The 22423-nt window shown below is 52.2% G+C and overlaps 1 protein-coding gene across 4 annotated transcripts in view; it reads right to left on the reverse strand.

Annotated features, from left to right (window-relative positions):
* Positions 1-17448, reverse strand: part of RFX2 (regulatory factor X2) — a 92488-nt gene extending 75040 nt beyond the window's left edge. For 3 of the 4 annotated variants that reach the window (XM_045491707.1, XM_045491706.1, XM_045491703.1), the window contains exon 1: positions 17236-17432. The gene's annotated coding sequence lies outside the window, so the exon portion shown is untranslated. Of the gene's footprint in view, positions 1-17235 lie in introns of all 4 variants that reach the window. The other variant, XM_045491708.1, reaches the window with a different exon arrangement.
* Between the last annotated feature and the right edge of the window lie 4975 nt (positions 17449-22423).

Below are 22423 nucleotides of genomic sequence, written 5' to 3' on the forward strand. Positions count from 1 at the left end.
GGTGGGAACGTAAAACGGCACAGCGCCGTGCCACACACTGGGCAGTTTCCCAAGGAGTCGGATACGGGGTGAGCGTGTGACCCAGCAGCCCCCCTCCAGCGTGTCTGCCCAAGGGAAATGAAAGCCCGTGTTCACACAAAAGCTGGTCCACACATGTTCACAGCAGCATTTCTGGTAACAGCCAAAAAGCAGGAGCCACCCGAACGTCCATCGGCGGAGGACTGTGGTCCATCCACACGGCAGAATGTTATTTAGTCATGAAAAGGAGTGAGGCGTCGACACCAGCTGCCCTGAACACACGACGCTCAGTGAGGGAACCAGACACAGAAGGCCACACGGCGCGTGGTTCTATTTACGTGGAACGTCTGCAACAGGCACATCTGCACACAGGAAGGGGGCTCATGGCTGCCAGGGTGTGGGGGCGGGGGGGAGTGACTTCTTAATGGAATGCGGCTTCTTTTTGAAGTGATGGAAATATTCTAGAATTAGATGGTGGCATGGCAGTGGTCACATAACATTTCAGATAGCCTAAAAACCACTGAATTGTCCTTTAAAATGGTCAATTTTACGTTACGCGAATTTTATCTCAATTTTTAGAGAAAGGTGACCCAGCAAACGTGTTGGCAAAGGCCAGACAAGAAGAGAACCGACAACATATAAACCAAAATTGTCCCTATATTCTCTACTTGAGAAGCAAAGATGATACAGCTTGAAACAACAAGAACGTGAGGCCTGGGCACTTAGAAGGTTCAAATCTTTTGTTGTTGTTGTTGTTGTTGAAGATTTTATTTTTAAGTAATCTCTACGCCCAATGTGGAGCTTGAACTCACAACCCTGGGACCAAGACTGCGCCAGCCAGGCACCTCGGGTCGAAACCCTTCCTAACATTTTCAGAAACAAACTTCGTTAACAAGCAGAACGGCCCTTGCCCACAATCCCTGAGAGACTTTCTGTTTGAAGACCTCCAGGGACAGGTGCAGCAGTGGGGGGGGAGGGGGTGGGTACTGGCGAAAGGTGTAAGGAAGCCTCTTTTAGAAATGCCAAAACATGTGTTCAATGTGTACACAGAACCAACGGTGGGTAATGAGCGAAAAATGAGAGGCGACAGGCAGGCATTTCACCATCAGGACTCGACACGAGAATAGGGCTCAATTCTGGAGTTGAATTATAGACCTTCTGGCCAAGGCCTACGTGAACATTACCACTGGAGAAAGAGCGGATAGTTTCTGGAAGACTCTACGCTCACGAAGCACTAAGAAAGAAAAGCCAGATAGGTTAGTGTCTCAGAAGTCTTAAAGGAGGTTAAGAGAAAAATAAGATCCATCGAATTTAAGGTGGGCAGAAAGCTCAGACGAAGGCTGGATAGGCTCATCCGAGACCAGGGCGTTGGATTTCTGGTTTCGAACTGTGTGGCGTTAACGAGAAAGAGTCTACACTACAGCGGAAAGACAGGGGTTCGAGAGCAGGCACTGCAGCGGGGCTCGGACCCCATGCACGGGTCACGAACAGAGGTGGCCCGGAGGTGGCCTGCTGGCCTGCTGGGACCGGTCTGCTGGGGGTGCAGCAGGATGAACGCTTTGCTGGAGTGTCGAGGAGGCAAGGAGTTGGAACCACGTGTCGGCAGGGAATTCAGAGGGCTGGGAAGATGCCGTTGCTGTGGGAGAGGCAGCTGAGAGCCAGGGCAACAAGCCTGAACTTGTGTGGGCACAAACCGGCCGGGTGGCTGGGCCTCCCCCAGAGGCACACGCGGGCATGGGTGCAGCTCGTGGTGACAGACCGGGGCTGAGTCAGCCACCGTGGGCTGGAAACTAGGCAGAGCAGAATCGACAGGGAACAAGTTTCGGAAGTAGGGGCTGGCCCGGAGAGAGGTGACTGGGGGTGGGGGGACGTTTTCACCGGATTGCCAAAAGTCCTGTGACCCACTGTTCTCCGGACGGGATGGGGAGTGGAGGGAAGGACGGGCATATTGTCAGGGTGCCCGTGGCGTGGGCGGGAGCGGAGGGGGGTGGCGGAGCGGACGTGCTGTGGATGGTGTCGTGCAGGCAAGGACACAGCGGAAAGTAACCATCTCTGCAGGGCTGCAGCGTGAACGTGGGTGAAAGAGATCTAATGCAAAGGGGAAGGAAGTCCCTCCCACCCAGCAAGTCCCCTTCCGGGAATTTTCACACATCCCGCACTTGTGCACAAATACATTTGGACAAGGATGTTTACCGCAGCACTGTTGGTGAAGTGAAAAACGATCAACAAAACACCCCTCAATAAAGAGCTAGTTAAGTACCTCAGGGCACATGGGTACTGTGGAAAGTCACGCGGTTTTGGAGAAAGAATGAAGATGACAGGCAAACAGTGATGAGGAAAGTACTAGGTGAGGGAGAAGGTGCAGAAAAGCGGGCATGACATGATCCTTTTTCTGTAAAAAGAAAAAATACTAGACTAGCCATAAAAGGAGCAAGGCACCGACACACATTACCCCGTGGACAGACCCTGAACACATGACGCTCGGAGAGGGAACCAGATACAAAGGGCCACACGGTGTGTGATTCCATGTGTGCAAAACGTCCGGAACAGGCTCGTCCAGAGACAGGAAGGGGGCTCGTGGGGGCCGGCGGGGAGGAGGCGGGGTGGAGGAGGACTACTGATGGGCACAGGGTTTCTTTATAGGGTGACGGAATGTTCTGGAACTACACAGTGGTGATGGTTATACAACCTGGTGAATATACAAAAAACCCACCAAACTATTATACGCTATACACTTACATCAAAGAGGGAGTTTTTATGGCATATGAATGTACTTCAATTCAAAATAACACCGTATGGCATGTGTCTTTTATATGCATACAAAATATCGGAAAGAATCCACACCAAACTTTATTAGCGGTGGGACGGGCAGAGGAAGAGAGGCGGAGGAAGCCAGGGGCTCTTCTTCCCCCTTTGTATTTTTGGGTATTATCTGGAGGCTTCACCATGAAAAGATTCCCCTGACATAAAAGAGGAAGGAAACAAGAGTTATTGGGAACTGCCCAGAAGGGTCCCCAAGTCGTGAATTCCGGTCACCACGGAATTCTGGGATCAAACTGTTCAGTGGCCCGGAAGGGACACTGGTGTGCAAAGTCCAACCACGACCACTTGAGAAAATGGAAAACACTTGAGTCAGGTGGGCCTGTGCTACTCACACCTTGTGAGTGACCTAAAACTGAACTGGCCGTGAACTATCTGAACGCCGGTTTGTAGCTCAGACAATGGTCACCTTTTAGAAAGAATGGCAGTGACCGAGGAGGTGTGCCTGTGTTCATTTTGACACCGCAGGCCATCTGTGGTCACGGTGCACCTGGAATGCGGCCGGTCCAAACCGAGATGTGCTGTGCGTGTAAAGTGCACACTGGATTCCAAAGACTCGGCACGCAGGAAGAATGTGAAACATCCCGCCAAAGATGTGTTCATACAGACCCCATGTTAAAACAACAATGTTCTGGATATATTGGAGTAAGTGAAACACATTATTCAAATTAACTTCACCTGTCTGTGTTTACTTTTTAACTGAGGCTACTAGAAAATTTTAAATTGCACACGCAGCTCACACTGTGTTTGCTAGACAACTGGGATCTAGAACAATCCTAGAGTAAATCAACAAACTGAATTTGCAAATACCTTACGAGGTCTTATTTTCCTAGAAAGTAAGCAAAATGACTGCTAGAGCTAGGTAAGATTTTGACCTGGTAAGAACTCGAGTCAATTTCAACAAGTGATTACTCGGTGTAATTATTTGGTGTCCCACAGAGCCATTGAGACATGGTCTCCATTCTCTCATCTCAGGAGAGAGAAAAGGAGAGTCACAAATAACTCTTATGCGGCAAAGGGGACAGGTGCAGACTCCAGCTGGGAATCTGGGACGGTCCCATCCTGGGCCCCGAGGGAGGGGCAGGACCTAGGGGGGGGGGGGTCGGGCAAACAGGAAGGAGGGACTAGTTCAAGAGTGGGAAGCTGGGCACAGCAGGGGGCTGTGATGGGTTGGAGCTGGTTGGAGCAGAGGGCACAGGCTCGGCCACCCAGAGAAAGGCTGTGAATGCCAGGTGGAGCCCCCCCCACCCCCGCCCGGACTCCATCCTACAGGGCAGAGGTCAGCAAACCACGGCCCAACGCCCCAGCCAAGTCCCGCCCACTCTACCGCCTGGTGTGTATGTAGCCCGTAAGCTAAAAATGGTCTTTATATTCATAAAGGGTTATAAAAAAAATCAGAGCCAAAATATTTTGTGGCATATGAAAATTACATGAAATCCACATTTCAGTGCCCATAAATAAAGTTTTATTGGCACATGGCCACACCCATTCATTTACATGTTGTCAACAGCAGAGCCCCGTCTGGCCCACAAAGCCTGAAATATTTCCTGTCTGGTCCTTTACAGAGAATGGTTGCTGACTCCTCCACTTGCTTAGAATACTAAAAGATTCTACGGGCTTTATCTGCTCAGATAAAGTAACGGTACTTTTGATGATTTGCAGAAATATACGTAAGGGATATATTTCTCAAATTAAAGACAATTTGCCCTAGAATATTTCTTAAACCCTTGGTACAGGTCTCCTCTCATCTGCTAGTGACCAGCAGTCAGCAATGCAACCAACTCCCTACACGTACGGCATTACTGGGAGATGCTGGGTCAGCCCGTTGTGTCTGACTCGACGGCAGGAGTTTTAAAGGACATTTGCTCGGAGTGGCCGTTGCACACCAGCATCGTATTTTATAATTTAATCATGTTCTGCTTAATAAGAACATTGTGAGTGCACGTGATTTGAATTAAGGGCGTTGATACTCCACGGTGTCCCGCAAACACGTCAGGCACCATCCCGCCACCGCCAGCAGCTTAAGGCCACGGCTGAGCAGTGGAAGGAGAAGGCGGAACAGTGGGTCTGCGCCACGGCCCTCGCAAGGGCAGTCTGCAGTCTTCCACTAGAGCGTCTGAACTGGAACGGCAGGAGCAGAATGGACAGATGGAGACGTGTGGGCAGCGGTTAGTGGGTGAAGGACAGGGGAAGAAGGCGGGGGGCGCGGGGCCCAGCGTTCAAGGCTGGCCACCGAGACTGTGGCATCAGGATAATAATTTCTCCTTCACTTACCGCCTTGTCGTCCTCTCTGGCCCTGGGCCCAGTCCTCTCTAAAACTAGAGAGCAGTCTAGACTGAGCTCACGCTGCGGCCGAAAGGCAAGTCGAGCTGGGTTTTGCAGGAGGAAGGATTTCTCCGCTACCTGCCCAAGGGACCAGGAAGCACAGGAGGCGTTTCTAGCTCTGTCGGGGCCTGCTGGCCCTACTGACCCCAGCAGGGCTGCACCAGGGTCAGAAGGCATGTGTGTAAAGCACCAGGCATATGGTAGGTGCTCAGGGTGTGAGGTCACGGCAACCCCTTTATTTTCAAAACATAACCTTGGGATCCTGCGGTCAGGACTTTTAAAGTCTGGCTGCCCCCTCCTGAGAGCTGCTCTTTATTCCCTGCCCCATCTGCCACCCTCTGCCTTTCTCGAAAAACCTTCTTCTCCTTGGTCTAAAGCACAAGGGGGAGCCTGGCCACTCAACAAGCGCTCGTCAGAAGTGCGGGGCTGCCGGGCCCCGTCCCCTCCCTGGCCGCAGAAGGCAGTCTCTCCGCCTGAAATTCTCAGGATCCACGTGAGCATGTTTCACGGGAGCCCATGGATCACGGTCGTTTGAGAACATGTTCCTGCATCCAAATGTCTCCAGTTCCCTTGGACAAGAATCCCTCCCGCACTGGAAGGTCTCATACGGCCCTGAGAAGGTGAAAATGGTGCAGTAAATGCCGGCACGTGTCATGTTAGCTACAAGCTTTGGTAACAGGACAAGGGACCGTACAGAGAGATATCTCAGGGTCTCTACTGGCAAACAATACGGGGGCTTTGGTTTCCATGAAGCCCATCTCAGCCCGTCCAATTGGTTTCCATTTTGACTGGCATTCACAGTTATTCTTATTCCCAGTAAGAATCACGACGATCTAACCAGAATTGGGAGCTTCGCGGCGGAAACGTCGGAAGTGGGGCCCTCCCCAGCCTGGGCATTGCGGCGGGTACGGGACTAACGTTCACACTTTCACAGAGGACAGGGGAAGGGGCCGCAGGAGAGGAAGTGCCTTCAGTGAGATGAGCTTCCCTGGGCACTCACCCCACACACATCCACCACGTCCACCACCTCAAGGGGCCATGGCCTTGAACCAGCGTCTCCTTATGGGAACCGCTCCTGAGCTGGGGAAACGGATCTTTCAGGAAGGGAGCCACGGTCAGAAATATTTACCTACAAAGTGAGTCAACTCTACACAGTTCTGTTGATCCTCTGTGACGCCTTCCTCCAGCACAGCACGGCAGGCTTTCAAACCCTCACAGAGTGCCAGAGCCACACAAGAGCTAAGGGTCTAAGTCCTGACAAGGTGCGAAAAGAAGAATTCATCCATTCAACAAATTTTGAGCGCTACGTTTTGTGGATGAAACAATTCCAACAGGCACAATAACTAGATGTGTTACAAACCAACTTTTTAACGAAGTCCAATCTTTGAAAAGTTCCAAATACGAATCAAGACACTGCAATTGGCCTGGATGCAGAACGAGGCATTTAGTACCCTCCACTGTGTACAGACGCTGGCTTCTGAGGCCCCATTTCTCCAGGAAGACCCCACGCTTCCCGGAAAAGCACCCGACTTGCCTGACGCGCAATCCCTTTGCTGAGCAAAAAGGGGCATCACGAATGGAAGGGACCTTTGATTAAAATTTCTTTGGGGATTTGGTAGGGGCGCCTGGGTGGCGCAGTCGGTTAAGCGTCCGACTTCAGCCAGGTCACAATCTCGTGGTCCGTGAGTTCGAGCCCCGCGTCGGGCTCTGGGCTGATGGCTCAGAGCCTGGAGCCTGTTTCCGATTCTGTGTCTCCCTCTCTCTCTGCCCCTCCCCCGTTCATGCTCTGTCTCTCTCTGTCCCAAAAATAAATAAACGTTGAAAAAAAAAAAATTTCTTTGGGGATTTGGTAAAGGAAAACCACACGTCAAAACGACTGGAATGTTAATCTAGACTGAATCAAAAACATGGCACCTTTAGGGCTATCGGATCTCAGGCAAGGGTTTCATGATTTTTGCTTCTCGCTAAAACCAAAGGCTGCCGTTACCTGATGTAGGCCTTGCCCCCTGAAGAACGCTTTGGGCTCTGGCGTTTGGCTCGCTCACACGCTAAATGTGAAGCCTTGGGGGAAGTGTGGCGGGCACGGCTGCCCCTGTCCTCCAGGAGCTTACAACCCAGAACAGGAAACAAGACACACAAATCACACCACGTGTCCAAGGAGCCTTGTGCTGTGGCAGTTCAGGAGTAGTGCCACTTCTGGCCAATTAATCCCACGGTCCCTAAGTAGGGGGTGACATTCAGACACGCCTGAAGACACGGTTGTTGTCACGACCCGAGGGACAGGGGGCAGTGCTACTGGCAGATGGAGGCCAGTGGAGACTCAGAGCCCTACGAGGCGCAAAGGCGACAGTGGCGAGAGGGAGACATCTGGCTCGAGTCTGAACATCTTCCCGCTCGGCTCACTAAGCCGCGTCTCAAGGCTCCCAGGTAAGAGAGCCCCGGACACGGGTCCTGAGGGAAAAGTAAGATTTCCATCAGCAGAAATGACATTTCAGGGAGGAGGGCAGACAGAAGGCACGTGTGAGGCATGGCAAGTCCATTCCAGGGACCAAGGGACAAGGTGATGGAAAGGAAGCCTTTTCACTTCAAGGCCGGAAACAGCCTCGAACGCTGAGCTAAGCACCATGTGGTTGCGCCAAAGGCCAGGGGCCAGTCCCCCAGGTCGGCCGGTAGGCGGGGGATGTGCCTGTCGGCCCTCCCGACACAGCCCAGAAGGGCCGAGCAAGGTGGGTGGGAGGCAAGACCAGAGTGCCAGGGGAAGGAACCAGCCCTGTGCAAGGGCACGGAGGTGACCGTGGAGCACGCTCCTGGGCGCTGGGGCAATATTGCTTCCGGAGCAGGGGAGCAGGGCTGGGCTGTCTGCCGCAAGGGGGACAAAGGACCGTGGTGGCCCCTGCAGCCAGAATGAGGACAGAAGCTGGGCTCGTGCGGACCCCCCCAGCTGGGAGGAAGGTGGGGACGCGCGGCCCGAAATGAGGCGGGGGCACCACGGCGCGGCCCCGCGGCCCTTCTAACCCCACCGCCTGCAGTTTCCCTTAACCCCCAACTGAGGAACAGTGTCTTTTCCCCACCAAGGCTCCCCGAAGGCCACCGTCCAGCCGACAGATGGGACGCCCGGCTGCGAAGTAAGACTGCGAGGGACTGGGTCACACGGGGCTTCCAGAAATACTTTCTATGCACTCCTGTCTGGCATTTGAAGAGTTGCCGGTATAACCACACAACCGATGAGCTCCTGAAGTACGTCCCCTTCGGTGCTCTAACCTCAGCGCAGCGGCCAATGGCCACGGACAATTCCAAATTGCTGTAGCCCCTTCTCTGGTCTCAACTTCTCCCGGGAGGGTATGTTAACACACGCACGTGCTCGGCCAAGTATAAACGCCTCAGATGCTTGCTGTTTGGGGCCCACGCATATTTGCCGAGTGGACAGAGACCCCAGAGAGCAACTCACACAAAGACGTCCCCACGAAGGTGGATTCTTCTAGAATATGAAGAATTTTAAAAATCAGAAGCACATCCTTCAAGCTATTTTCTGCGAGTCTGGGATTCCAAATATATTTTTTTCTCAAGGCAGGCTACATCTGTCTGTCTGTATTCTGAGGACAGGAGAGGTGGGAGAGTGCTGTCTGGTGTTTTCTTTGGGTTCTCACTGGCTGGGGTGGAGCAAGAACACATATTTGTGGGCTGGTAGTTTGGGGGTGGGGGCCTCGGCTTCCAAGGCCTTACCCCACAGATCACCTTTCAGACAGAAACGCATCCTGGACACAGCACTGTTTCTAAAAGATAAACAGTTTGCATTTTAAAAGTGTAAGTGTAATGAAGTGTCGCTGCAACCTTAGGAATGGACTTCTGTATCACGAGTATGGTTTCAGCAGTGTTCCACGGAGACAGGCACATGGGAGCAGGGCCTTCTGTCGGTGGGGACTGGCCCTTTTCCTTTCTCTCCTCGGGCTGCCCAGGTCTCATCCGCCTGTCTCTACTGGGCCTCGCTCTTCGTGGGGCTCGGCCCTTGCCTTGCGTCTCCTTGGCCTTCAGGGTCCTTTCCCAGCCTCCCTTTCCACCTAAGAATCCCTTCAAACTCTCCTCCGCCCAGCATTAGCCACAGTAGCCAGAGGGTGGCGACGGCCCAAGTGTCCACTGACGGATGAGTGGGTAGGCACAGACTGGCCCACCCACACGCTGGAGTATCAGGCAGCCGTAGGAAGGAAGGCCATTCTGACACCTGCCACTGTGTGGATGCATCTGGAGGACGCCGTGCTTAGTGCCATAAGCCAGACACAAAAGGACACGTTTGTTATGCGATCCCACTTCCACAAGACATCTAGGATGCGTACATTCATGGGGACGGAAAGTAGATTAAAGATTACCAAGGGCTTGGGAGGGTAGAAAGGGAACTAAAAGGGGAGCCTGGGTGGCTCTGTCGGGTAAGCTTCTGACTCTTGGTTTTGGCTCAGGTCATGATCTTGTGGTTCATGAGTTTGAGCCCCACACTGGGCTCTAAACTGACAGTGTGGAGCCTGCTTGGGATTCGCTGTCTCTCCCTCTTTCTCTGCCCCTCCCACATCTCTCTCTCTCTCTCTCTCTCTCTCTCTCTCTCTCTCTCTCTCAAAACAGACGGATAAACTTGAAAGAGAGAAAGAAAGAAAGAAAGAAAGAAAGAAAGAAAGAAAGAAAGAAAGAAAGAAAGAAAGAAAGAAAAGGAACTGAAAGTTTCTGCTACCAGGAATAGAGCTTCCATTTGGGGTGACAAAAAAGTTTTGGAAACAGTGGGGATGGCTGCACACCACTGTGAATGTACTCAATACCGCTGAATTGCACGCTTAACAACAGGTATGATGGTGAATTTTATGTGGTCCGTGTACTTTGCCACAATTTAAAAAACCACTTTCCTCTGCTGACTCTTCATTGGCTCCTGCTTCTTGGATGTTGACGGCTCTGGCCTTCTGTTCTCACTCTGCACCCTCTCCTTGGATGGTCCCATGCGTTTTCGTGACTGAAGTGACCGTTTGTGTGCCGACAGCTCCTACATGCTAACCCCTGGCCTGGACCACCCCCGTCGGCTCCAGACCCTGCAATCGGCTGCCTGCTGCAAAGCCGTCCCCAGCAGGATGTCCCAAAGACACCTCAAGCTGGCTGCACTCACGACGGGACTCATTACTTCCCCTGCCCAACACTTCTCCCGTGGCCCCTGACTCACTGCAGTGACATGTTCTACCAGAACCCCCCAACGTCAGACAGCTGAGAATCGCCCTCCCCGTGCCTCGGCCCAGAGAGTCCAGAAGTCCCCGAGCCTCTGAGAACCTGGCCGCTCAGCCTTCCCCAGAGCCCCCTGGCCAGTGCTGTCGGGCAGGCCCCTGTCGCCTTACGCATGGACCGTGGCAACAACCTCCTCTCCCCTGCCTACCTCCAGACTCAAAGCCTTCCGACGCACCCTCCAAAATCACACGTGACCACAAAGCTGCTTCCCCACAAGCGGCTCTCAGCCCAGCGCCAGAGACAAGACCCACGTGTCCAGCCAGGGCTCGACACGCTTTTCCTGTAAAGGCCCAGGGGGTAAATATTTCAGGTGTTGCTGGTCACATTCTGCCTCTTTCGCGAAAACTGGACTCTGCCGTTGCCTCGCAGAAGCAGCTAGAGACAGTACGTAGATGAGCGTAGCTGCGTTCCAATAAAACCTCACTCACAAAAACAGGCTGCAGGCTGGAATGGGCCTGAGGGCTGTCGTTTGCCGACACCTGCTCCTGTCTCCGATGTCATCTTCCTTGTACCCTGTACTCGGCTGCTCAGGGCTGCTCGCAGGTTCCTGAAAACACAGCCACGCCAGGACTGTCCCCACCCAAATGCCTGCCCCACAGAGATGTCACCGGCATCAACCACATGGCTGCCTTTCTCTGCCTTGCCCAGGCCCAGCTGTGTCCTCCAGCCACAGGCCCTTTGCACCTGACCCCCCACATCCACCCCATGCCTGGAAAGGCTCTTTCCTCTGAACTCCACAGGGCTGCTCCCCTTCAGCATTTCAATCTCAGCTCAACTGTCACCTCCTGAAGAGCTCCCCGGGACCCAGTGGCCCAGTTCTTAAACACACACACACACACACACACACACACACACACACACACACACACAGGCTCAAAATAACCGTGGAGATCTTAGTAGAAATAGGCTTACTGCATATAGCACGTCTGGGCTTCATTACAGAGTGCATGACAAAGAATCACTGTCTCAGGCCTTCCGTGTAAGTACGACAACCTATTTTTAATTGGCTGTATGATTTTTTCTTTTTCTTTCTTTTTCTTTCTTTCTTTCTCCTTCTTTCTTTTTCTTTCTTCCTCTTTCTTTCTCTTTCTTTCTCTTTCTTTCTCTTTCTTTCTTTCTTTCTTTCTTTCTTTCTTTCTTTCTTTCTTTCTCCCTCTCTCTCCCTCTCTCTCTTCCTTCCTTCCTTCCTTCCTTCCTTCCTTCCTTCCTTCCTTCCTAAAGCAGACTACGGCAGGTGTGGTCTGACTCACAGCGTCTGATACCCACTTGCTGTATGCACCACTTACAGGTTTGGGAGGTCAACTGTATTTCCCAGGAAGCCACAGAACTCCAGAACGTTTAAAATGAGAATTGGGAGCTGCCAGGGCATACCAACAGCATTTTCAGGCACACGAGCCCTGTGTATCATAAGGCAGGAATGCGTTTCGGGAAAAGAGAAGGAAACACAGCAAGGAGCCAGGCCAGGCTGTCTGCTCCTGAGGGCCTAACTCGAGTCCTGGCACGAAGGGCGGGCTGCTTCTCACCTCCGAGCGGCTGATTTCCGGACTCCGGCCAGGACGGCGCCCAAGGGCCAGCGGTAACAGAGAAGGGAAACCGGCTTTTAAACGTCCGTGTGCAGAGCTGGCCACTTGCCAGAGCTCACCCGAGACGATGACGTGTGGGCACTAAGCGGAGACGGGCCCACGCCACAACCAAAATGGAAGAGCTCTAGTCGCTTTGGTTGCTTGTGTTTTGGCCGCGCACTTAACGCTTGCGGGATGACGTATTTGTACCAGCCCGCCTCTACACTCACTGGAGGGCCTTCCTCGCCCGCAGACAGCCAGCGTAGGCTCCTCCACTCCATCGGGCAAAACCCACGTCCCGAAGGCCTCCTCGCACTTGTACGGGTCGGAAAACCCAACCAAGAACGTGATCCCAGGCCGCTGCTGCTCGTTCGCTCCCTAATCGTAATAATAACCATTGTGATAAGAATAGTTCACAGCTAGTCTCCGGGCAGCACCTGCTCTGGGCCAGGCCCTGTGCTAAAGAGCGATAATCTTTCTAATATGGTGACCGCAGCACCATCGTCATCTGTTTCACGGATGCCACACCCTGCCTGGAGCCCCCGAGCTCAGCGGCGGAGACACCACACGCAAGCCCTTCTCTGCTGGGTCCCGGCCCGGGTCTACGGCTTCCCCTCGATTCTTCCCTCTGCCCCCCATGCGTCCCACCCGAGCTGTTGCAAGACAGACACGGGCGGCGACATGTGGCAAGTTGAGCAGCCAACTCTCAGTTTCCACATAGGCTTCCCCTGTAGGTATGCAGGAAACGATTCGTTTCACAAACGTGCTTGAGTGCCTACTCGGTGCCAGAATTGTGCTCAGCTCGGAGGAAAGAGAAGTGACTTAAACACACAGCTTCCTCCCCTTAAGGAGCTGACCTTCTGACGAACTGGTGATAAGAAAATAAATGCGCATTATGTCTGGCAGTGAGCGATAAATGCTAAGGAGCGAGAAAGGGAAGGGGGCTGAGAGTGTGCCGCTTTGGAGGGGTGGGCTGGGAGGGTGACGTCTGAGAGAAGGCCCGGAGGAGGTGGGAGGGCACCACCCCCCAATTCCATGCGTGAAGAGCTTTCCAGACAGAAGGCTCGAGGGGCTTCCAAGAGGCCTGCAGGGGTGAAGTGGCCTGGGGAACAGGATCACTGTCAGCGATGAGGCCAAAGGGTGGGTTGGAGAGGCCCAGGGTGGGAGGAGGCCGGCCTCGCCTCCTAGTGAGATGGGAGCCGTGGGAGGGTCTGGAGTTGAGGGATACGCCACAGGAGGGAACATGCCCCCGCCAGGTTAGCGGGCTGGAATCATCTGGGCAAGAGGTGCTGGTGGCCCGGAGCGGGGGCTGGCGGCGGGGGTGGTGAGGCGGGCTCAGGTTCTAGGTCCCCACTGACAGTGGAGCCGGAGCATTTGCTGATGGCTTACGAGAAAAAGAATACGGGGCGACTCCAAATCAACCAGGAGAAGCCAGCGGAAGAAGCCAGCGGGCGTGGAGCCTGGAGGAGACCGTGGGGCCTTTCGGGAGCTCCGTTTGGCCACCTCGTGTTTAAGCTGCCTGTCAGAATCCACTTGGGTGTGCGCAGCGAGTAGCTGGCCAGACTTCCCTGCTCGGGAGGCCTGAGGGTCCGGTGCCCCCACTCATCACCTTAGGCAGACCACGCTTCTCCCCAGGCGCAGATGCCTGGTTCTTCTTCCCAGCCTCCTTCACCTACTCCTTGTCCCACACACACTTGATTCTGGGTCTTCCTCTCCTAAAGTCTTCCCTCTTCTCTCCCCCCCTGCCCCCCCCCCCCCGGTAAGAATTCCTTTGCGGCTCTTGTGGCTTCCAAGAAGCACCTAGGTGGTTCTCAGCTTTCTCTCTAATTTTCAGTGCGTATTCACTCACTCCCTCATTCGGCAAATTAAGTGTGCCAGGCACTCGTCTAGAGAACATGACCTGTGGCAGAGCTGCTCACCATTTAAATTCTAGAAAGGGAGTGGAAACGTCTTTTTAAATATGTAAGTCCACAATCCCTTATTTTTTTTTTTTTTAATTTTTTTTTAACATTTATTTATTTTTGAGACAGAGAGAGACAGAGCATGAACAGGGGAGGGGCAGAGAGAGAGAGGGAGACACAGAATCGGAAGCAGGCTCCAGGCTCTGGGCCATCAGCCCAGAGCCTGACGCGGGGCTCGAACTCACGGACCGCAAGATGGTGACCTGAGCCGAAGTCGGACGCTCAACCGACTGAGCCACCCAGGCGCCCCAGTCCACAATCCCTTATAACAGTGCTGATAGCCAAAAAGCTCTGAAATCTGGAAGTTTTTTGGTAAATTTGGCAGACTCTAACCCGAACTGGCTTGAGGTTGTTTATGGTCCTTATCTACCCATTTGGTTGGAATACTCAAACAATATGGATGTGTTTGCTGCCTGCATATCGGGCCAGGGGTTTCGGACACTGGATCAGGACTTGTACTTTCCTGTCCCCAAGTTCAGTGAGGGTCCCAACTAGCCAGAAGATGTCTCTGTGAACTTCCCTTGCCTTTTAAATAGTCCACATTTTACAAGTAAGTAGGTGTCTGGGGTGGGGCGGTGGGTGGGGGAGGTACATTATTTAAATAAGTGGTCAACTTGCAATTAATTAAAAAGGGCCAAATATATTGCAAGATATGGTTCCTACGGGCCCTGGAATTTTACGAGCAAAACAGTCGCAAGTGATTATTTAAAAAAATCCCACCAGTACCTTCAAAATTTTGACTCAGTTACAATATTAGCTAAAGTTCAATTAATTAAATATTGCCTTAATATGAACTTAATTTTCACTCGGGTCTGAAACTACAAATTAGCTCCAAGGAATGAGATCCAGATAAACAATTTCCCAGGATCTGTATCTCTGGAGAATGGCTCCCTCCCAGCAGCACTTGGGTGATAAGTAAGCGTGGCTAAAAGGTGGATATTGAGGCAATGCGCGCCCTTCACCCAGAATGCAAATATCAGCTGAGTTTCAAAGGACTTGTTCCGTTGCCCGGTGTAACTCATAACTCTGTCGCCCTGTTCCCAGATGCCCCTTTGGAGCGTCTGAGCAGCTTATCTGGCACAAGAGAGGAATGTACCTAAGGGGCTAAATAATTCAGTTTCGCTTTTACTGCGGAGGTCAACGGTTTCTGAGCTCATTCCCAGCCGAAATCAGCCGGAATATCACAGGACCACAGGAGCAGTTACGTTTGTCCATCGTGTTGTAGGAAGTCTTTTTTTTTAAAAGCTACCAAATCCCCTCTGATATTTCACCAAGCCCGTCCGGGTCCAAATTAGCAGTGATCAGTGATTAAGGAAATCAGATTCCTGGTGGAGTGGCAGGGGTGCTGGGCCAGGCTGAGATGTGGGGGGAGGGGGGAGGAGAGGGGAAGGCGCTTACCATACACTCTCCTCCTCACTTCTCTGGCAAGAGCAGGTGAGGAACCAACTCTAAGGTTATTTTTAAACTTGAGGGAAAGAAAGAACAGGTAGCCAAATGATAAGAACATGTTGACAACATGTGCAAGGAAAAAAAAGTTTTCGTTGTTGCTGTTCTGCGTCATTATTACCATTACCGTAATGAATGATTTAGTTGGAATCTCAGTGGAAACCGAGAGTCTTGTATAAGGTTTGATATTTTGGATTGGCAGAGACAAGGCCGGGAGGGGAAACCGCTGGGGGCGGGGGCGGGGGGTGGGGTGCTCTGCACTGACAGTTCGCGGCGCCCAGCAAGACGGTAGTTGTGCAGTTGTGCGTGCGTGCGTGCTCTGTGCGTTGGGGGGCCGCGTAAGGAAAGCATCCAGAAGCGGACCTGGACGCCCTCCCTCATTCCTGCGGGGCAAGCGGGAGGTTAAAATTAGGACGATGAACCATCCCCGCCTCCGCCGGAATGGCAGGGGAACTTCGGCCTCAGGGGCCCCTGAAATAGCCACTGGGATCGGGAAACCCAACTTTGCCGGTGCTGCAGCCGAGAACAGCCAGCGGGGACTGTGCGGGAGGGAGCGCCGTGGCTCGTCCCAGGAGGCCGGGAGAGGACTAGAGCGTTTGGGTGTGGGTGTGTGTGTGTGTGTGTGTGTGTGTGTGCGCGCGCGCGCGCGCGCGCGCGTGTGCAAGTGCGCGTTTGGGAGGGGGTGTTCAGGGGTGGGGTTTAAATTCACAAACGCACACGCACTCGCACGATCTCAAGAGAAAGTGTCACCGAGCAGTTTGGGCCACGAGTTGGGCTCTTTAAACAAAATCATAAATTGATACGTTAAAAAAACAACAACAAACTTTTGGTGAAACTCTTCTCTCGCTTGGAGATCAGTCCAAATGGGGGAGCTGCGGGTGTGCGAAGGGGCTTCCCGAGGGGCGTGGAAGCACTGGCGGACCCCCCGCCCCCCCGCCCCAACTCAGGAATGGGGGTTCAAAGGGAGAGAGGGGAGGAGTGTCCGAGGAGCCTTAGCCGCGAGGATCTTTGCTCAAGACCTCAAGAGGTGAGAAACAGGTCCCCGGGAAGTCCGATTATCGGCGAGTTTGGGGCGAAAACGTGAGGGGGGGTGTTTCCCCCAAGGCGAGCGCATCGACTTCTGGCTAAAGGCTGAGAAGGATTCCAAGGGAGCCCTCAAACTCGCTAACGAACAGCCAGTCCCCGGGACACCCCACACCCAGGAAATTGGGGCAAAGGTGAAAACGAATCTTCCAGGCCCCCTCCCCGATTCAGGAGTCTGGGGCGAGGAGTGAGAGAGGGGGCCCCGGGAACGCCAATTTCGGATATTTGGGGACTAAAAGAGAAGAGGGGTCCCCAGGAGCCCCCAATTCAGAGAGTTTAAGGTAAGGGTTTGAGATGGTTTCAAGAAGTTGAGAGAAAGTGAGAGAGGGGTGCCCGGGCGCCCTCAATTTAAGGACCTGGGGAATAAAAGTAACAGGAGGTTCCCAGAAGCCCCAATTCTGGGAATTTGAAGGTAAAAGTTTGAGGGGCCTCGGGCGCACCCAATTCGTGGCCTTCGAGGGTAAGAGTTGAGAGTGGGGTCTCGGGGGCCCGCGACTCGGGAAGTTTTTTGAACAGCGAAGCGATGGGCTCCCACTTGCCCCCGAGTTTGGCTAAAAGAAGGGGGGGTTCCCGGGCGCCCCCAAACTCGGCCGCGCCTGGGGAACTGGGCTAAGGAGGCGGGTCCCGCGGGCGCGGCGTCCCGGACGTTTGGGGTGAGCGGCTGGGGGCCGCGCCGCCCGCCTGCCGCCCCCCCACCCCAAGCCGGACCCCCGCCGCCCCCCGCACTCCCCCGGCCCGGCCGGGCCTGGGGCGGTCGCATCGGTCACCTGGAGTTCGGGCCGGGAGTTCGGGCAGCAGCTCCCGCGGCGGCAGCAGCGGCTGCTGCGTGTTGGTCCCCGTTGGTAAGTAACAGTCTCCACGGCTACAGTCTCTATGGCGGCGGCGGTGGCGGCGGCAGCCGCTCCTCCTCCCGCTCTCGCCGCCCGCCCGCCAGCCTCGCGCGCCTGCCCGCCTGCCCGCCCGCCGCGACGGGGCGGGGCGTTGTTACCGGCAACGGTTACCAGGCTCCACGCCCCACCCCTCAACGGCCCGCCCACGCCCGCCTCCAAAGGGCACGAGGGGGGCGGGGCGTAAGGCCCTCCGGCACCCCATTGGCTTCCCACAGTGCCTGTCAGGAGGGGCGTTCCCTGGAGAGGATGAGGGCGAGGCTCGACCAATTGCCGCGGAGGGGGGCGGGGCTTGGCAGGAGGCGCGCTCGGCTCGGAGGGTTGGCGAGCGGGAAGCGCGCGTGGTCCCCCGGTGGGTGGCGCTGCTCCGGGAAGGCTAAGTTTCGGTGACTCTAATGGGGCCTTAGTTTCTTCCACAAATGATTACCGGACATGCGAACACAGTCTGAGTCTGGGATCAGCAAACTCCGACCTGCGGCCCAAATCCTACCCGCCGCCTGTTTTTCATGGACCACAAGCCGAGAGTTTTAGAATATTTTTTAAGTGGTTTAAAACAGTCAAAATTTTGTGTTATCTATATGAAACTCTTGTATTACTGAATCCAGTATTTCAATATCTTTAAGAGTTGGCAAACTGTGGTCTTTGGGCCAAATTATGTCTCTGTGTTTGTAAATAAAGTTTTATTGGAGCACAGCCAGGCCCATCCTTTAAGAAACTGTGGAAGGCTGTTTTCACACTACATGGACAAGAGTTGCATAGTGAAAAGTTTATTCGTTGCACAAAAATGGAATGGCATAAGCAGAGCCTAGAATATTTACCACCCAGCCATTCACAAGAAAATGTTTGCCAACCCTCTTCCCTTCTCACCATCCCCCCTCATCCCTAGATCGTAAATCCAATTACACACTGCACAAACAATCCAGCCTCTCCTAGAGCTTTTAGTCTAATGGGGGAACGCTGACAATAAACTGAATAAATAAGTAAACACATATAGTTATTTGGGGGAAGGGGCTGGAACACCAAGAGAGAAAACTTGTTTGGGGAAGAAACAAGCAGGGCAATTTAAAGGAAGATTAGACCTCAGCCCCGTTCATTCATCCATTCATCCATTCACTCAACAAATAATCATATTACTGAGCGCTGATTAAATTGTTCTTAGGTGCCAGAAACTGATCTAAACATTTTTTGTATGCTAACTCGGTTGAATCTCACATTCATTTCCCAAGAAATGTGATATGCATTTACCCCCATATTACAGATCAGGGAACTGAGGTCTGGAAAGTATGAGTGAATTTGCCCAATGCCAAACAGCTTGTAAGGCTTCAAATCCCAGCAGTCTGGTACCAAAGTCCATGCATTTGACCACTAGATGGGTGGTTTTCAAATGTTTTTGACCACAGAATCACAGCAGGAAATACATTTGACTCAAAGGCCCAGTCCACACAAACACATCATAAGTAAAACAAAAATTTCAAAGCATGATACTTGAGGCAATGCTTGATCTTTTCTATTGTTTTCATTTTAATGAAAATGCTTGATGGTGACCTGCTGAATTGATTTGGCCACTTTCTAATGGGTTGCTTCTTGCAAATAACCTGTATGATGGGGCCTTAAGCTTAGAACTACAGGAATCAGTTCCTTTCCTTCAATTATTAATTTAGTCAAAATATGTATTGTTTGCCTACTATTTGCCAGACACCATTCTAGGTGCTAGGGACACAATTCCCAGGCTTACAGGAAAAGGGATATGATAGTAACCTGGGGGTGAGTGGGTGGGGCTTATTTTGGATAGAGTAGCCAGGGATGGCCTCTCTAGAGTGACCAACCATCCTGGATGGTTTGAGATTATGGGGTTTCCCGGGACGTGAGATTTTCAGTGCTAAATAGAGGAAGTTCCTGGACCCAACAGGAAGAGCTGGTCACCCTAGGTCTCTCTGAGAGGGTGACATTTGGGCCAATGTTGGAATAATGAGGAAGAGGGAAAGAAAATTATCAAGAATTCAAAATCCCTGGTGTGGAAACTCGTTTTAAATAAACAACAGATCACTGGGTATGGTTGGAGCTGAAGGAATGGGGAGGGCATAAGTGGGTGGGGGGGTGGTGAGTCAGGGGTTGGAGGGAGTCATTTCACTTAAGGTCTGCCAGGCCATAGGAAGGGCTCCTCATCAGATCGGGAAGCCATGGGAGGGCTTTAAGCAGGAGGGAGATGTAACCAGATTTGTGATCTGTGATTTTAAAAGCTCACCACATGGGGGCCAGATTGAAGGACACAAGAAGGACAGAGCAAGAGCTCTCAGGAGACTGTTACAGTTCTCCTGGACTGATAAGTATGGTGGCTTGGATTAGGCACCTGGTTGTGAAGACAGAGATAAGTAGACGGCGTGGAGGTACATTTTGGAGAACATTCTGATGGACTGGATGTGAGGAGCTGAGTGATAAAGTTTCAGGGCGTGATGGGAGGTGTCTCGTAAGCCACGTTGTACAGCCCATTCCGATATAACTTGTGTTTTGAAAATTCAAGTTTGTCCCAACTTGATGCCGTATTTGCAGTAATGTGTATGTTTTTCTTAACCATTATTTTTTAATTTTTTTTTAACATTTTATTTATTTTTGAGACAGAGAGAGACAGAGCATGAAGGGGGGAGGGGCAGAGAGAGAGGGAGACACAGAATCGGAAGCAGGCTCCAGGCTCTGAGCCATCAGCCCAGAGCCCGACGCGGGGCTCGAACTCACGGACCGCGAGATCGTGACCTGAGCCGAAGTCGGACGCTTAACCGACTGAGCCACCCAGGCGCCCCTTAACCATTTGACACATGTAAGACTCAGCTATCTCAAAGAAGAAATGAGGAGTACTAGAAAGTACTTTGGAATCAGAAATATTAGGAATTAGAAAATTAGAAACTAGAGTAATTAGATAATACTTCGAGATGAATGAAAATGACACAACATACCAAAATTTGTGGATTCAGCTAAAGTACACGACTATTTATGGCTATAGTCACATGTCAAAAAAGAAAGACTTCAAATCTTCCACCTTAAGATGGCAAATACAAGGAAACTAAACCCAAAGCTGGCGGAAGGAAGGAGATAATAAAGATTAGAGTAGGAATGAATGGAACAGAGATTCGAAAATCAGAGAATTAAGAAGATCACAAGTTAGTCCTTTGGAGAGATCAGCAAAGCTGACAAATCTTGAACTCGACAGATCGGGATAAAAAAAAGAGACGACTCAAATTACTCACATCAGGAGTCAAAGAGGGGACGTCACCACAAACTTTATGTAAACAGAAAAGATGGTAAGGCAATACTGTGAACGACTCTATGCCACCGAATTAGATATCCCAGATGCAATGGGCAAATTCCTAGAAAGTGACTCAAGAAGAAATAGAAAATCTGAGTGGACCTATGACAAATAGAGAAATCGCATGAGTAATCAAAAAACCTCCCACAAAGAAAAGCCTAGGACCAGATGGTGTCTCTGGTGAATTCTACCAACTATTTAAGGGAAAATTAGGGGCGGCTCAGTTGGTTGGGTATCTGGCTCTTGGTTTCGGCTCAGGTTGTGACCTCAAGGTTCGTGAGTTCGAGCCCCACATTGGTCTCCATGCTGATGGTGTGGAGGCTGCTTGGGATTCTCTCTCTCCCGCTCTCTGCCCCTTCCCTGCTCGAGCACATGCACTCTCTCTCTCTCAAATAAATGAATAAACTTAAAAAAAATAAAGATTAATGTCAATCCTTCCCAGACTATTATTAAAGTCAGAAGAGTAAAGAATACTCTGTGAGGCCATTCTAACATTCTTTGAGAACTAATCAATGAGTTCAGCAAGGTTGCAGAATACAAGGTCAATATACAAAACTCAATTGTTTTTCTCTACACTAGCAATGAACAGTCTGAAAATGAAATTTCTTGGGGAGCCTGGGTGGCTCACTCGGTTAAGCCTCTGACTTTGGCTCAGGTCATGATCTCACAGTCTGTGAGTTCAAGCCCCACATCGGGCTGTCTGCTGACAACTCAGAGCCTGGAGCCTGCTTCGGATTGTGTCTCCCTTTCTCTCTGCCCCTCTCCCACTCATGCTGTGTCTCTCTCTGTCTCTCAAAAAGTGAATAAACATTTAAGAAAATGAAAATTAAATTTCTTTTTTTTTTAATGTTTATTATTTTTGAGAGACAGTGCAAGTGGGGGAGGGGCAGAGACATAGGAATGAGGGGCGTCTGGGTGGCTCAGTCGGTTAAGCGTCCGATTTCGGCTCAGGCCATGATCTCACGGTTCATGGTTCGAGCCCCACATTGGGCTCTGCGCTGACAGCTTGGAGCCTGGAGCCTGCTTCGGATTCTGTGTCTCCCTCTCTCTCTGCCCCTTCCCCCGCTCTCTCTCTCTCTTTCTCTGTCAAAAATAAACATTAAAAGAAAACCAAATAAAAAAATAAAACAATCTTCCTGCTTAAAGCCTTGAAATGTCTTCAGACATGAAATCCATGAATGTGAGGTCCCAGCACACATCCCGGGTCCTCTCTTTCCTGACATCACTCCAGCCCTGGCTGCTCCCTCTACGGCACGGGGGGTGGGGGTGGGGGGGGAGAGGGGAGGCCTTCCCCCAGGCGGTAAGACTCCCCAGGGCCAGGGCCCCGGTGCGGAACTGGACGCAGCCAGCCAGGCACGTGGTGGGAGCTGGTGTGTGTGATGCCCCCCTGGGCACCCTCCCCGGCATGGCTAAGTCCCCTGCTCCGTGTCCCTGCAGAGCTGGCGCAGTCATGAATGGGGGAGAGGAGGCTACGAGCATCGGACGGGTCGAAGGTGGGGACGCCATTCCACGCCCGGCACACATGGGACGGTCCTGGTCCAGAGAATGATCCGGCACCAATGTCAAGTGCTGAGGCTCAGGAGCCCTGCTCTAGAATCGAACCAAGGGCACAGCTGTTCCTTTACTAAATCGCTGTTGAATAAACGGGTGGTAGGACAGCACATGTGCAGGAATCTCGCCCAAATCTTTCTTTTTAAAGAGTTTTTAAAACTTGAGATAAAATATACATGAAATTTACCAGTTTAACCGTTTTCATGTACGCTCCAG

This window comes from Leopardus geoffroyi, chromosome A2 (genome assembly GCF_018350155.1).
Source record: "Leopardus geoffroyi isolate Oge1 chromosome A2, O.geoffroyi_Oge1_pat1.0, whole genome shotgun sequence".
In the NCBI taxonomy this organism is placed as follows: Eukaryota; Metazoa; Chordata; class Mammalia; order Carnivora; family Felidae; genus Leopardus; species Leopardus geoffroyi.